Source organism: Bidens hawaiensis, unplaced genomic scaffold (assembly GCF_021521415.1).
Source record: "Bidens hawaiensis isolate Kalapana, Puna unplaced genomic scaffold, B.hawaiensis_p1.1 tig00011382_1, whole genome shotgun sequence".
NCBI classification, from domain to species: Eukaryota; Viridiplantae; Streptophyta; class Magnoliopsida; order Asterales; family Asteraceae; genus Bidens; species Bidens hawaiensis.
Window position 1 is genome coordinate 205,215 of NW_027491885.1, and position 13,005 is coordinate 218,219.

The following is a 13,005-nucleotide window of genomic DNA, read 5'->3' on the forward strand; positions in this document are numbered from 1 at the left end:
TTGACATAAAGCTGCGCGAGTTGCTCAACACGGTAGTTTTCACGAATGGGCAGAAAGTGAGCAGACTTAGTCAAACGATCCACTATTACCCAAATGCTATCATGTTTGCTTGCTATCAAAGGTAACTTGGTAATGAAATCCATCGCTATACCTTCCCATTTCCACGTAGGAATTTCTGGTTGTTCGAGCAAACCAGATGGGCGTTGATGTTCAGCTTTTACCTTAGAACAAGTCAGGCATCTAGCTACGAACACAGCAATATCCTTTTTCATACCGGGCCACCAATAAGTAATGCGCAAATCCTTGTACATCTTATCAGCGCCAGGATGAACGGAATATCGAGATTTGTGCGCTTCACTCAGGATATCAGCACGAAGATTCTCATCAAAGGGAATCCAGATGCGATTGAGATAGCAGAGAATTCCACTCAGATTAGGCACAAAATGCGCTTCCGCGCCACACGCTAACTCGGAGCGAAGGTTACCAATACTGATGGATGCGCGCTGCGCGTCACGAATGCGCGATTCAAGGTTGCTTTGGATCGGCGCAAAGTGAAGCTGCGTGCGCGGCAAAATACAGTTAAGCTGGCAGGGTTTTCGGCTGAGCGCATCGGCTACCACATTAGCCTTACCAGGATGATACCGGATCTCACAATCGTAATCGCTGATGAGTTAGTTCCATCGGCGTTGTCTCATGTTAAGTTCCTTTTGATCAAAGATATGCTGAAGGCTTTTATGGTCAGTGTAGAGGATACACTTAGTACCATAAAGGTAGTGTCTCCAGATCTTCAAGGCAAAAACAACTGCACCAAGTTCGAGGTCGTGAGTTGTATAATTCTTTTCATGAACCTTGAGTTGCCTCGATGCGTAAGCGATAACCTTGCCTCGTTGCATAAGAACACAACCGAGACCTTGGTTGGATGCATCGCAATACACGACAAAATCATCATTACCCTCAGGTAGCGCAAGAACAGGAGCTTCACACAACAAACGCTTGAGCGTTAGAAAGGCTTCTTCTTGCTTCGAGCCCCAAATATACGGTTTACCTTTGTGCGTTAAAGCTGTTAAAGGCAAAGCGATCTTCGAGAAGTTCGAAATGAAGCGCCGGTAATAACCAGCTAAACCCAGAAAGGAACGGATCTCGGAAGGAGTGGTCGGCGTAATCCAGTTCTTGATTGCTTCAATCTTGGATGGGTCGACATGAATACCCATCTTGTTTACAACATGACCAAGAAACTGTACTTCATCAGACCAGAATTCACACTTGGAAAGCTTGGCAAAGAGCTGCTCGGTTCTAAGCTTTTGCAATACCAATCGGAGATGTTGCTCATGCTCGGCCTTGGTCTTAGAATAAATCAGAACGTCATCGATAAACACAATCACGAATTTATCCAAGAAAGGCCTACACACCCGATTCATTAGATCCATGAAAACGGCGGGTGCGTTGGTTAAACCGAAGGACATGACCAAGAATTCAAAATGGCCATAACGAGTTCGGAAAGCAGTCTTCGGAACATCTTCATCGCGGATGCGCAACTGGTGATAGCCAGAGCGGAGATCGATCTTGGAAAAACAAGAGGCACCTTGGAGTTGATCAAAGAGGTCGTCAATGCGCGGTAAGGGATACGGGTTTTTAATGGTGAGTTTGTTCAACTCGCGGTAATCTATACACATGCGAAACGATCCATCTTTCTTTTTAACGAACAACATCGGAGCACCCCAGGGCGAAGAGCTAGGGCGAATGAATCCTTTAGTAGTCAACTCTTGAAGTTGGCTTGCCAATTCTTGCATCTCAGCGGGCGCAAGACGGTAAGGAGATTTAGCTACGGGGGAAGCACCAGGGACAAGATCAATACGGAACTCGACTTCACGAGGGGGAGGGATACCAGGAAGATCATCAGGAAAAACTTCAGGGAAATCACGCACAACAGGGATATCGCGAAGCTTCTTCTCTCCAGCAGGTTTAACCACATGGGCTAAGAATGCAATACACCTTTTCCGCATGAGCCTTCGGGCTTCGGCGCAAGACATAAGTTTAAGACCGCGGGAGGGTTTCTCGCCGTAGATATGAAGATCACCATTTTCTCGAGGTATGCGAATCATCTTCTTGGCGCAAATAACTTCGGCGCGATTATGCGTAAGCCAGTCCATACCAATGATAACATCAAAGCTTCCAAGGGGCATGGGGATGAGGTCGATCAGAAAATCGTTTTCGTTAAGGTTAAGCATGCAATCTTTAATCACCGAGTTAATTAAAACAGTTTCGCCATTTGCCAATTCAACTGAAAAATCTTCTTTTAAGTTATCGCGCGGTCGCGCAAGCTTCTGCTCAAAGGCGCGAGAGATAAAACTTCGATCGGCGCCAGTATCAAAAAGTATAGAAGCATAAAATCCGTTAAGCAAAAATGTACCATTAACTACGTCATTATTCGCTTGCGCTTGGTGCGCGGTTATGTTAAAAGCTCGTCCACGCGTCACTTGGTTTGAAATCTGGTTCACCGGATTCGCTTGCGTAATCTGAACTTGTAGCCTTGGGCACGCGTTCCGGAAATGACTGGGATCACCGCAGTTAAAGCACGATCTGGGTCGTGGGTTTTGGTAGGTTGGTTGTGGGTTCTGCGGGTAGACTGGTGGTGTTGGCGCAATTGGATTGGCGGGAAGGACTCTACAGTTTTCTGTAAGGTGGCCAGCGCGGCCACATCGGTTACAAAGTCGACATGGGACTTGAGGTGGGTGGTGAAGTCTACAGGTTGGGCAGAAGGGGTGGTTTCCTGTGTAAGGTTTCTTAGGTGGCGGGGCAGGGAGTGCGGGGTTGGTTAGGGCATAGTTGTGGACTATAGGGGGAGTTGGGTAGGTTGACAGTGGGTTAAGAATGTGTACTAGGGGTTGGTAGGTGGGTTGCTGGACAATGGGCGGGTTGGTAAGCGCGTAAACTTGTCTGCGCCTACGTTTCTGGTTATGGTTTGAGGGTTCAGGTTTGGTTTCTGTTGGTTCAGGGACAGTCTTGGTGAGTTTGGTCTTTTCAGTTCCCCGCAGGAACAGGGTTCCTGCTCTGACATGGTTGTCGCTGAGCACAGCGGCCAACTCGATGGCGTCAGAGAGGGTTACTGGGTTTCTGGCCCATACAGAATCTTGAATTTCCATGGGGAGACCCCCAAGGAATTTCTCGATGGCTCGGCGGGAAGGGGTAACAAGGTGAGGGACAAGCAGGCTTAGTTCATGGAAACGCATCGCGTACTCGCGCGCTTCACCGCTGTATTGCTTCAAGTTCCAGAATTCTTCCTCCAAGCGCTTAACTTCGTTGGGAGGGCAGAATTCTCGCGTCAGAATTTCCTTAAATTCCTCCCAGAGCACGCTGGAAGCAGCTTCTGCGCCACGCGCATGAGCTACTCCATTCCACCATGTAAGCGCTCTAGATTCCAGGACACTGGAAGCATATAGGGTTCGTCTGTCTGAGGGGCATTGGGTATGGAGGAAAGTGTTTTCTATTTTCTCAAGCCACTGGAGCATCACAGTGGCTCCCTCAAGACCTGTGAACTTTGGAGGGTTACCCGCGTTAAAGGACTTAATGTTGTAACCAGAGGTGTTAGCATTGTTTTGGCTCAAAGCTTGGGCTATTGCGGCGGCCATTTCCTGGGAACGTTGCTGTCTACGCCTGCGCGAGGCTTCTCTCCTCTGATGACGGCGAGATAGCGGAGGCATTCTATAAAAGTTTTAATTTTAGTTAATATCTTAGCGCAAAGTATAATCTTATAAAGCTTGGTTTCGCGGAGTCAGTTACTGTCAAAAGTTAAAGTAAAATAAATGACCCTAAATGCAGACTTAATAAAGGTAACGAATTCGAATCAAGAATCGACAATTCATGTATCACCATGACTTTCCGAATTCCCAATTTAAAATATACGAGCAAACGAGTATTGGAGATTGACGATTCATGTATCACCATGACTTTTCAATCTTCAATATAAAATATACAAGAAAATGAGTATTGGAGGTTGACAATTCATGTATCACCATGACTTTTCAAGTCTCCAACCTCAGAACATAATCGTAAATGGAAATTGAAAATCAACTATTCATGTATCACCATGACTTTTCGGATTTTCAAATCCAACAAACGAATATGTAAGTAAAATCAATAAAAATCGAAATTCAACAAAAATCGAAATATCGCGAAATAAAACATAAAATCATACACTGCGCAAGCGCGAGCATATTCATAAATAACGAGTAATTAACAATAAGCGCGCAAACATGAGATTTCTCTCATGCGCGAAAAGGGACTCTTAGGTGTTCTAGGCCGTTACGTCTAACCACCTATCCTAATGTCACGGAGCTCTGATACCAATCTGTAACACCCCGACCAAAGGCGGATTATACATCGGGGCGCCACATATTGTTTCATTACTCGTGACACTATTTGGGTGTCAATATTTAATAAATATATACATTCGCGCACGCGCAAAGTAAACACAAGATAACATAAAGCAACATAATTCAATATATTATAAGGCAAAATATTCGAACAACAATAACTTGTCTTGATACATTTTAATCTAGGTCCAAAAGTAAAAACGTCCTACGTGTCCACAAGCTCCAAATGTAGCTACAGCAAACCTGAACATGTGTTAAAATAAACGTCAAACACTTGCGTGTTGGTGAGAAATCAAGTTTAATACAATACATAGATAACAATAAATCTGCGCGCAACATGTGTATGTCTGGTTTTCAACAAGGGTGTAATCTGATCGGGACCAACTCTAAGATTCATAGACTGCCAGTGCTCACAATTGAGCTCACAAACAAGACAAACTGTGCATGTGTAAACAAAAGAGAAAATCATAAACGATAGTTCTCCCGTGTTCATCTAATGGTACCATGAGAACTGCGGAATAGACCGACAAGACGGTTAATGATCCACACATACAAATAAACAGCCAAGTCTACGTCCTCAACACATGGGATACTGCGCGACTAAAGTTCATAAACAGTTTAAGACTCTAAGTTTGTATGAACACATGAACATCCCAAAACATTAAAAGCAAAAAGGGATTAGGTACGAGATTACTCACTTGATAAACGATGCGGTGTAAGATAAAGCAAGAACCAACTTTAAACAAGCACAAGTTAACCTATAAATAAGATTATTGTTTTAATGATTGGTTTTAAGTCTTGATTATAAGTTAGCATAATTAATAAGTAAATTATTATATATAATATATATATTACCGGAAAAGCAGGGCAGAACAGGGAGGAAGACGGAGGCAGAGAGGGAGGCGGCAGAGAGAGCAAGGAGGAGGTTAAATTAAGTGTTTGTGTGTGATGTGTTAGGAAAAATAAGATTATTGTTATTTATAGGGAAACCCTAGGGAACACAATCCCTAGAAAAGGGGAAAAGATCTCAAAAAGCAAAAGATTCCAAAAGCAAAAGATATCAAAAGATATGGCAGCTGCAGGGGGCAAGATAAAGCTGACAGGGAACAGTAAAAAGGCATGGGCGGGTCAGATAAAGGTACTGGTCAAGCATGGAAAAAGCAGATCTCAAAAGATAATGTCAGTCACTTTTTCTGCCAACCAATGGGGTTGGTGCGCATGCTGCGCCGAAAGTGGCTTTTCAGACATAAAGCAGATTAGGTCAACAGCACAAAAGATAAGACATCACAAAAGCAAACGGCTAGATTAAACAGAAGAAAACTCAAAGGGTTAGCGCGAGATGGCTAAGGCGCACCGCGGGAAGAATCACATTTCTTAGCGCGCCGCGGGAGGAACTACAATTCCTAGCGCGCCGCGGGAAGAACTATAATTCTTCGCGCGTCGAGGGATGAACTACGATTCTTAGCGCGCTGCGAGAAGAACTACAAATCCTTAGCGCGTCGCGGGAAGAACTACCGTTCTTAGCGCGCTGCGAGAAGAATTACAATTCTTAGCGCGCTGTGAGAAGAGTTCGTCTCGCGTATCGCTGGAACAGATGGTCTACACGCAGGCTTCCTTGTAAGGAGTCTGGCGCGTGGAGCTGCGCAGACAACCTTAGGCGGGAAGGAACAAAGGACAAGCAAAGAGTTAGAAGAAAAAGAGGGAAACAAGGCTTAAGGGCGGGACGGCGACAAGAGGGAAAAGAAGGCGGAAAGAGAGAGAGAGAGAGAGGCGGGAAGGAAAATATATTATTATTATTAAAAGTAAAATATAAGTATAAATAAATATTAAATCATAAAAGAAAGAGATCGGATAAGGGAAACGGGTACCTGGGTCGGGTCGGATCGGGGCAGATGTCACAATTAACTCGCTTGTCAACACGATTAATTTTGTGTGAGTTATGACATGATTGATTAAGATCCGATCCGAAACGACCTGACAAGTGGTATCAGAGCTTGTTGTTGCTATTTTTTAGAAAGATTGTTGCTGATTAAGTTTTGAAGAAGAATGACGTAAGCAGAGCACTGTTCGATTGATTTGTGACGTCAGAAGCTCTGTTCTTCATTTTTCTTCCAGATCTACAAGTTTTAGGTGTTTTCTTTTCCTTATTTCACTTAAAGCTTTGATTTTTATTGTTGAATCTTGTTCTATTCATATCAGACACCTCAGATCTAGAATTTATTCTCAGATCTGATTGTTTTAATCTACTTTTGATAAGATCTTAACTTTTATTTTAAGAAAATGTCTGGATATGAGGAACAAGAGGTGTCTACTAATAAGATACCTAGATTGTATGGTCAGGAGAACTTTACCAAGTGGAAAGTGCTTTTTGAGGCTGCTGTTTGTTATAATGATGTGGATATGTAGAATTCTATCAAAAATGGACCACAAGCTGCTGTTGAAAAAGGTGCTAATGCAAATGCTATTGCTGCTGTTAGAGAGAGAATGAGAAAGGTTGATGACAGGGCTTTGGCTATGCTCAAACTTGGTCTGTCCTGGGAAATTCTCACAAAGGTTTCACATCATCAAAGTGCTAAGGCAATGTATGATGCAATCCTTGAGGTGTATGAAGGGAACACTGAATTGAAGAACATTAAGAAGCAAAGACTGAAGTAACAGTTAGAAAGATTCAAGTATAGAGATGGTGAAAGGTTGAAGTCAATACTAGAACGTTTTCTGTGTATTGTGAATGAGTTGAGAACAACTGACTATGTAATGACTGACTTTGATTTAAATACAAAGTTGCTCAACTCAATGCCAAAAGAATGGTATACTGCTTGCAAATTCATCCTTCAAAAGCAAAATTTCAATGAATTGAAATTGGATGATGTAGTATGTTTTCTTCAAGATGCTGAACTTGAAATGATTGAGAATGAAATGATCAAGGAAGATAAACCAAGTTTCAATGTGTCAAATGCTTTAATTGCTCCAATGGGAATCTTAAAACAAAGAACAAACAACAAATTCCCATCATTGAATAACCAAGTGATCACAACAATGAGACTGCTAGGTCATTCATTGGAGGTGGGTCAAGCAGTCAAGGTGGTCAACAGAGGTTTAATGTTCAATTAATTGATGATGATTCAGCCTCTGTGGGAAATGGAAATGCTCAAAGTGCTGGTGCAGGCCATGTTCAAGGGAATGATGCACAAGCCCTAATGTCTATGTTCACTGAGTCCTACAATGCATTTGTGGCCAAAAACATGATTCACACAAGTATAGTTCAGGATGATTTGGAAAAAATAGATGCTGATGACCTTGAAGACATGGATCTCAAATGGCAAGCTGCAATGTTGGCATTAAGAAGCAAGAGACTGTACAACAGAACTGGTAGATCACTAGTTTCTGGTCCAAATGGGAGAATAGGATTTGATAAGTCCAAGGCTATCTGCTACAACTGTCAACAGCCTGGACACTTTGCAAGAGAGTGCAATTTGCCAAGAAACTTTCAAGTCAATCAGTTCCAACAGCCTAGAAACCAACAACAATACCAGCAGAATGTGCATAGAAACAACAACCAGCAGAACTTTAACAATAACCAAGGATTCAATCCCAACAACAACAACTTCCATCCAAACAACAACTTCAATCCAAATTTTAATAACCACTATCAGCCTCAGATGAACAACCAGCAAGGCATGAATCAGAATCAAGTATATCAAATGAAAAACAATCAGAATCAAGCTGTTCAAATCCCTGCAACTCACAACATTCCAGCAAACCAAAATCAACCAAGAAATCAAGGCAATGTGGCAGTAACTACTCAGCATGAAGGAAGCTTTGACTGGAGTAACCATGAGGAAGATATAGCAGATGATATCAGAAGAGCTAATGTGGAATTCATGGCCATAGACTCTGCATCTTCATCTAAGGTACATTCTGATCCTAATGCTGATTTACCTAAACTTGTAAATGAATTAAAAGAAAAGATTGGTAAACTGGAAAGTGAGTGTTTTAAGAAGCAAAGCATTATCAATGCTTATGAGGCAAGTGAGATTGTTAGTGAGGAAAGAATGAAAAGTTTGGAAGAGGATTGTATGAATAACTATAGAGCTCAGACAAGATTCACAACAGAAATTAGTGGGTTGAAGAAGATGGTGATTGATGAAAAGGTGCTGAATACAAAGCTGCAAACTGAAAACGAATTCCTAAAGAACTTAGTTTCAACTGGAAACATTTGTGGAATTCTGAATAAAGTAAAAGAAGATGAAAAGTACAAGGCTGTTCCACCACCATTCAACAACAACTTTATGCCTAAAGTTGACAAAGAGAAGAGAAGTGCTTATCTACAACAATTCAAAGATGTTTTTCAAGACAAAGAAGATGTTGCAGACTTGTACAAGAATGTTGAGGTGAGTGAAGATGGTAAATTTGTTATGAAGAAAGAAATGAAAGAGGAAAAGTCAATTGGAGTTCAAGTCTCTGAAGATGACTTTGATTCAGATGAGTTGGATCAAGATGATTTGAGTGATTTGAGTGATCAAATTACTGAAAAAGAAATTCAAGCTGCTGAAAAAGGAAGAAAATATAGAAAGCCTGAATCTGTTGATCAACTTCCAAAGTATCCTCCAGTTACACATAAAATGAAAAGAATGAATGAGCAAATGAAAAGAGAACATGTTTCTTTTGACATTGGTGAAAAGAAGAATGTGTGTTACAATGCTGTCAGACCTCCAAGCAAAAAGTTTTTGGAAAAATTAGAAAAGAACAAGAAAAAGAAGGTAAATAAGGAAGAAATTGATATAGAATATATTACTCCTATTTATCATATCTTTTCAAGTGTTGAAGACTTTGATGTGGGTGAATTAGAAACTGTTGAGGAATATGAAAGAAGGAAGTCAAGATATAGAGAGAATGAAGATGATCAACCACTGGACTTGAAAAAGGTTGTCTTTGTTAAAGGAAATGTGGAATGAAGTGACATTAGAATGGCTGAGTTTGTACCATTCTCAATTGATTTTGACAATCTGAAAAACAAAAAGACAATTGGTGTAAGAGAGCCCAAACCAAGTGAAAGATTCAGGAGACCAAAAGAACATGAGATGTTCAAAAGGAAGGTGTGGTGTAGAAAGTGTGATGAATATGGACACCATACTGATTCATGTAATGAGAGACTCAAGTTTCAGCCATTTCATGTCCCAAATGGAACAAAGTTTGGTCAAGATTTTGTTTTGTACAAAGAGAAGTATGCCTTGTATTTGGGAAAGGGAAATGTGAATAGAATAGAGACAAGAGTTGAAGTGAAGGCTGAGACAAAGAAGAAGATGCATATGACTGAAAATGTGAGAAGAAGTAAATCACCTCAGAAGCAAAAGCAGGTGATAAGGGAAAACCAGTCATTGAAATTTACCAAAAATACTCATTCAGTCAAGTCTGATGAGTCACAAGAATCATCAGGCAGTGAGAAATCAAAAAGAAAAACTGTATATCAAAGAAAGAAACAAGCTGTACTCACTGGTGATGAAAAGTTCTTGTTAAAACATGGATATGAACCACAAGGTTTCATATGGAAACCTAGAACTGAAGCTAAAGTTGTAGCTGTGACTGATGTAAGAGACCTCTCAGAATCTAAGGACTATGTCTTACAAGAAAAGAGAACTGCCTCAGTTGAGCTTGACAATACAACTTCACTTGTCAAGACACCAAGAGAGTGTGGTTATGAAACTGACCATTCAGACAACTTGGAGATCACTCATGAAGATCCTGAACCTACTACACTCACTTCCCAAGCTGCCACTGAAATTGACACTGATAAGTTGCAAGTTGAAGAAGCTTGCATCTCATCACTGAACTAATCAAATTTCTCTTTGTGTAGGAACAGGCCACTCCATTGAATGATATATGGTATATGGATAGTGGTTGTTCTAGGCACATGACTTGTGACAAGAGGTCACTTGTGAATTATGTAGAGAAGTATGAGGGTCCAGTTGCCTTTGGGAGTGATGAAAATGGAGGAAAGATTGTGGGTAAAGGGATATTGACAAATGGGAAGGTGTCTTTTGACAATGTCTTTCATGTTGAGGGACTACAATACAATTTGTTGAGTATATCTCAAATGTGTGATAAGGGTTACAAAGTCAGTTTTGATGATTCTCATTGTTTCATCTTAAAACCTGAGTTTGTGATCCCACCTGAAATGATTATGATGATGGCACCAAGAAATGGCAACTTGTATGAGTTGAATATGAAAGATGCTATTTCAAGAGGTGGTGCATGTTTTGTTTCCAAAGCTACTGAAAATGAATCTAAATTGTGGCATAGGAAGTTGTGTCATGTGAACTTAAAGAATATGAATAGACTGGTCAAGGGTGAACATGTGATTGGTTTACCTACAAGAGAATTTAAGTCAGATGATCATTGTGACTCATGTCAGAAGGGAAAACAACACAAGTCTACTCATAAGAAAAAGCTCATCAACTCAATTGATCAACCACTTGAGTTACTTCACATGGATCTTTTTGGTCCTGTGAGTGTACCAAGTATTGGAAAGAAAAGATACTGTTTGGTGATCATTGATGACTATTCAAGATATACTTGGATTTTTTTCCTAAGTACCAAAGATGAGACTGCTGAGTTGATTAAGGGTTGTGTCACAATGATTGAAAACAAGCTGAATAAAAAAGTGAAGATGCTGAGAAGTGACAATGGTACTGAGTTCAAGAATGGAGTTATGGAAGAATTTTGTGCTATGAAAGGAATACTGCAACAATTTTCAGCTCCAAGAACTCCTGAACAAAATGGTGTTGCAGAAAGGAGAAACAGAATACTAATAGAAGCTGCAAGAACCATGTTGACTGATGCTAACTTACCTGTCACATTCTGGGCTGAAGCAATCAACACTGCTTGTTATGTTCAAAACAGAGTGCTTGTGAACAAAAGGCATGATAAAACTCCATATGAGATTTTCAACAATAGAAAGCCTTACATCAAATTCTTCAAGCCCTTTGGCTGCAAATGTTTCTTATTGAACACTAGAGACTATTTGAACAAGTTTCAAACTAAGTCACTAGACTGTTTCTTTGTTGGATATTCTACTCACTCAAAGGCTTACAGAGTTTATGTGAAAGATCACATGAGTGTGATAGAGTCATCTGACATTATTTTTAATGAGAATCAATTCAACACAGTCAGTGGTGCAACATGGCTGTTTGATCATGAAAAGTTAATAAAGTCATTCAAGATTTATTCTGAAGACTTTGATGAAACATTCTACAAGACCAGTATACTTGAAGAAAATAAGAAGAAAGAACTGGACTTGGAAGAATTGTGGAAGAAGGTTGCTAGAACAGAAAAAGAATACACTTTTGTGAATAGCTCCTCAAAGAATGACATTGAACAAGATCAGGAAATGACAAGTCAAGATAGTACTGATGTACAAAATGATCATGTTCATAATGGGAGTGACACAGGCAACAAAACAAATGATGAAGAAGCTGCAACAACAGCAAGATTTCAAGACTTATTTCAAAGTTTGAATCTGGGAAACAATGGTGCATCCACTTCAAGACAACACAATGATGAAGCACCATAGTTTCATGATGCAGAAACTGATTTGATCATTGAAGAACCTGAAATCAATGAAACAAATCTTGACACAAATTTGTCTACAAATATGATAATACAAACTCCTGCTGTTGAAAAGAATCATCCTGCTGGAAATATCATTGGTGACCTGCATGAAAGAGTAACAAGGAGTCATTCTGAGATAGCTAACATCTGTCTGTACTCTTGCTTTCTATCCCAATTAGAACCAAAGAATATTGCTCAAGCTTTAAAAGACAATAGTTGGGTAGAGGCAATGCAAGAGGAATTGGCTCAGTTTAGAGATTTACATGTATGGGATCTTGTAGACAAGCCACATGACAGATATGCAATAGGAACCAAATGGGTGTTCAGAAACAAAAGGGATGAAAGGGGTTTGGTGATTAAGAACAAAGCTAGACTTGTAGCACTAGGATGTCTTCAAAAGGAAGGGATAGACTTTGAGGAAGTGTTTGCACCAGTTGCAAGACTGGAAGCCATAAGGATTTTTCTTGCATATGCTGCCTCAAAGAACATTAAAGTATTCCAGCTTGATGTCAAATCTGCATTCCTTAATGGAAAGATTGATGAAGAAGTGTATGTGACTCAACCACCAGGTTTTGAGGATCCCATGTATCCAAACAGGGTGTATAAGCTAAACAAAGCCCTTTATGGTTTACATCAGGCTCCTAGAGCATGGTATGATGAGTTATCAACTCATTTACTTGAAAATGGCTTCACAATGGGAGCCATTGACAAGACACTCTCTACAAAAGACAAGGGTCAGATTTGCTGCTTGTACAAGTCTATGTTGATGATATCATCTTTGGATCTACAAATGAAAATATGTGTTTGGATTTTGAAGAGGTGATGAAGTCCAAGTACAGCATGAGTTCCATGGGTGAAATGAATTTCTTTCTGGGACTACAAGTTCAACAAAAGGATGAAGGAATCTTCATTCACCAAGCTAAGTATGTGCTGGACATTCTGAATAAGTTCAACTGTTATGATTACAAGGCTGCCTCAACTCCAATGGACACCAAAGAAAAGATGATAGCTGATGAAAAGGGGG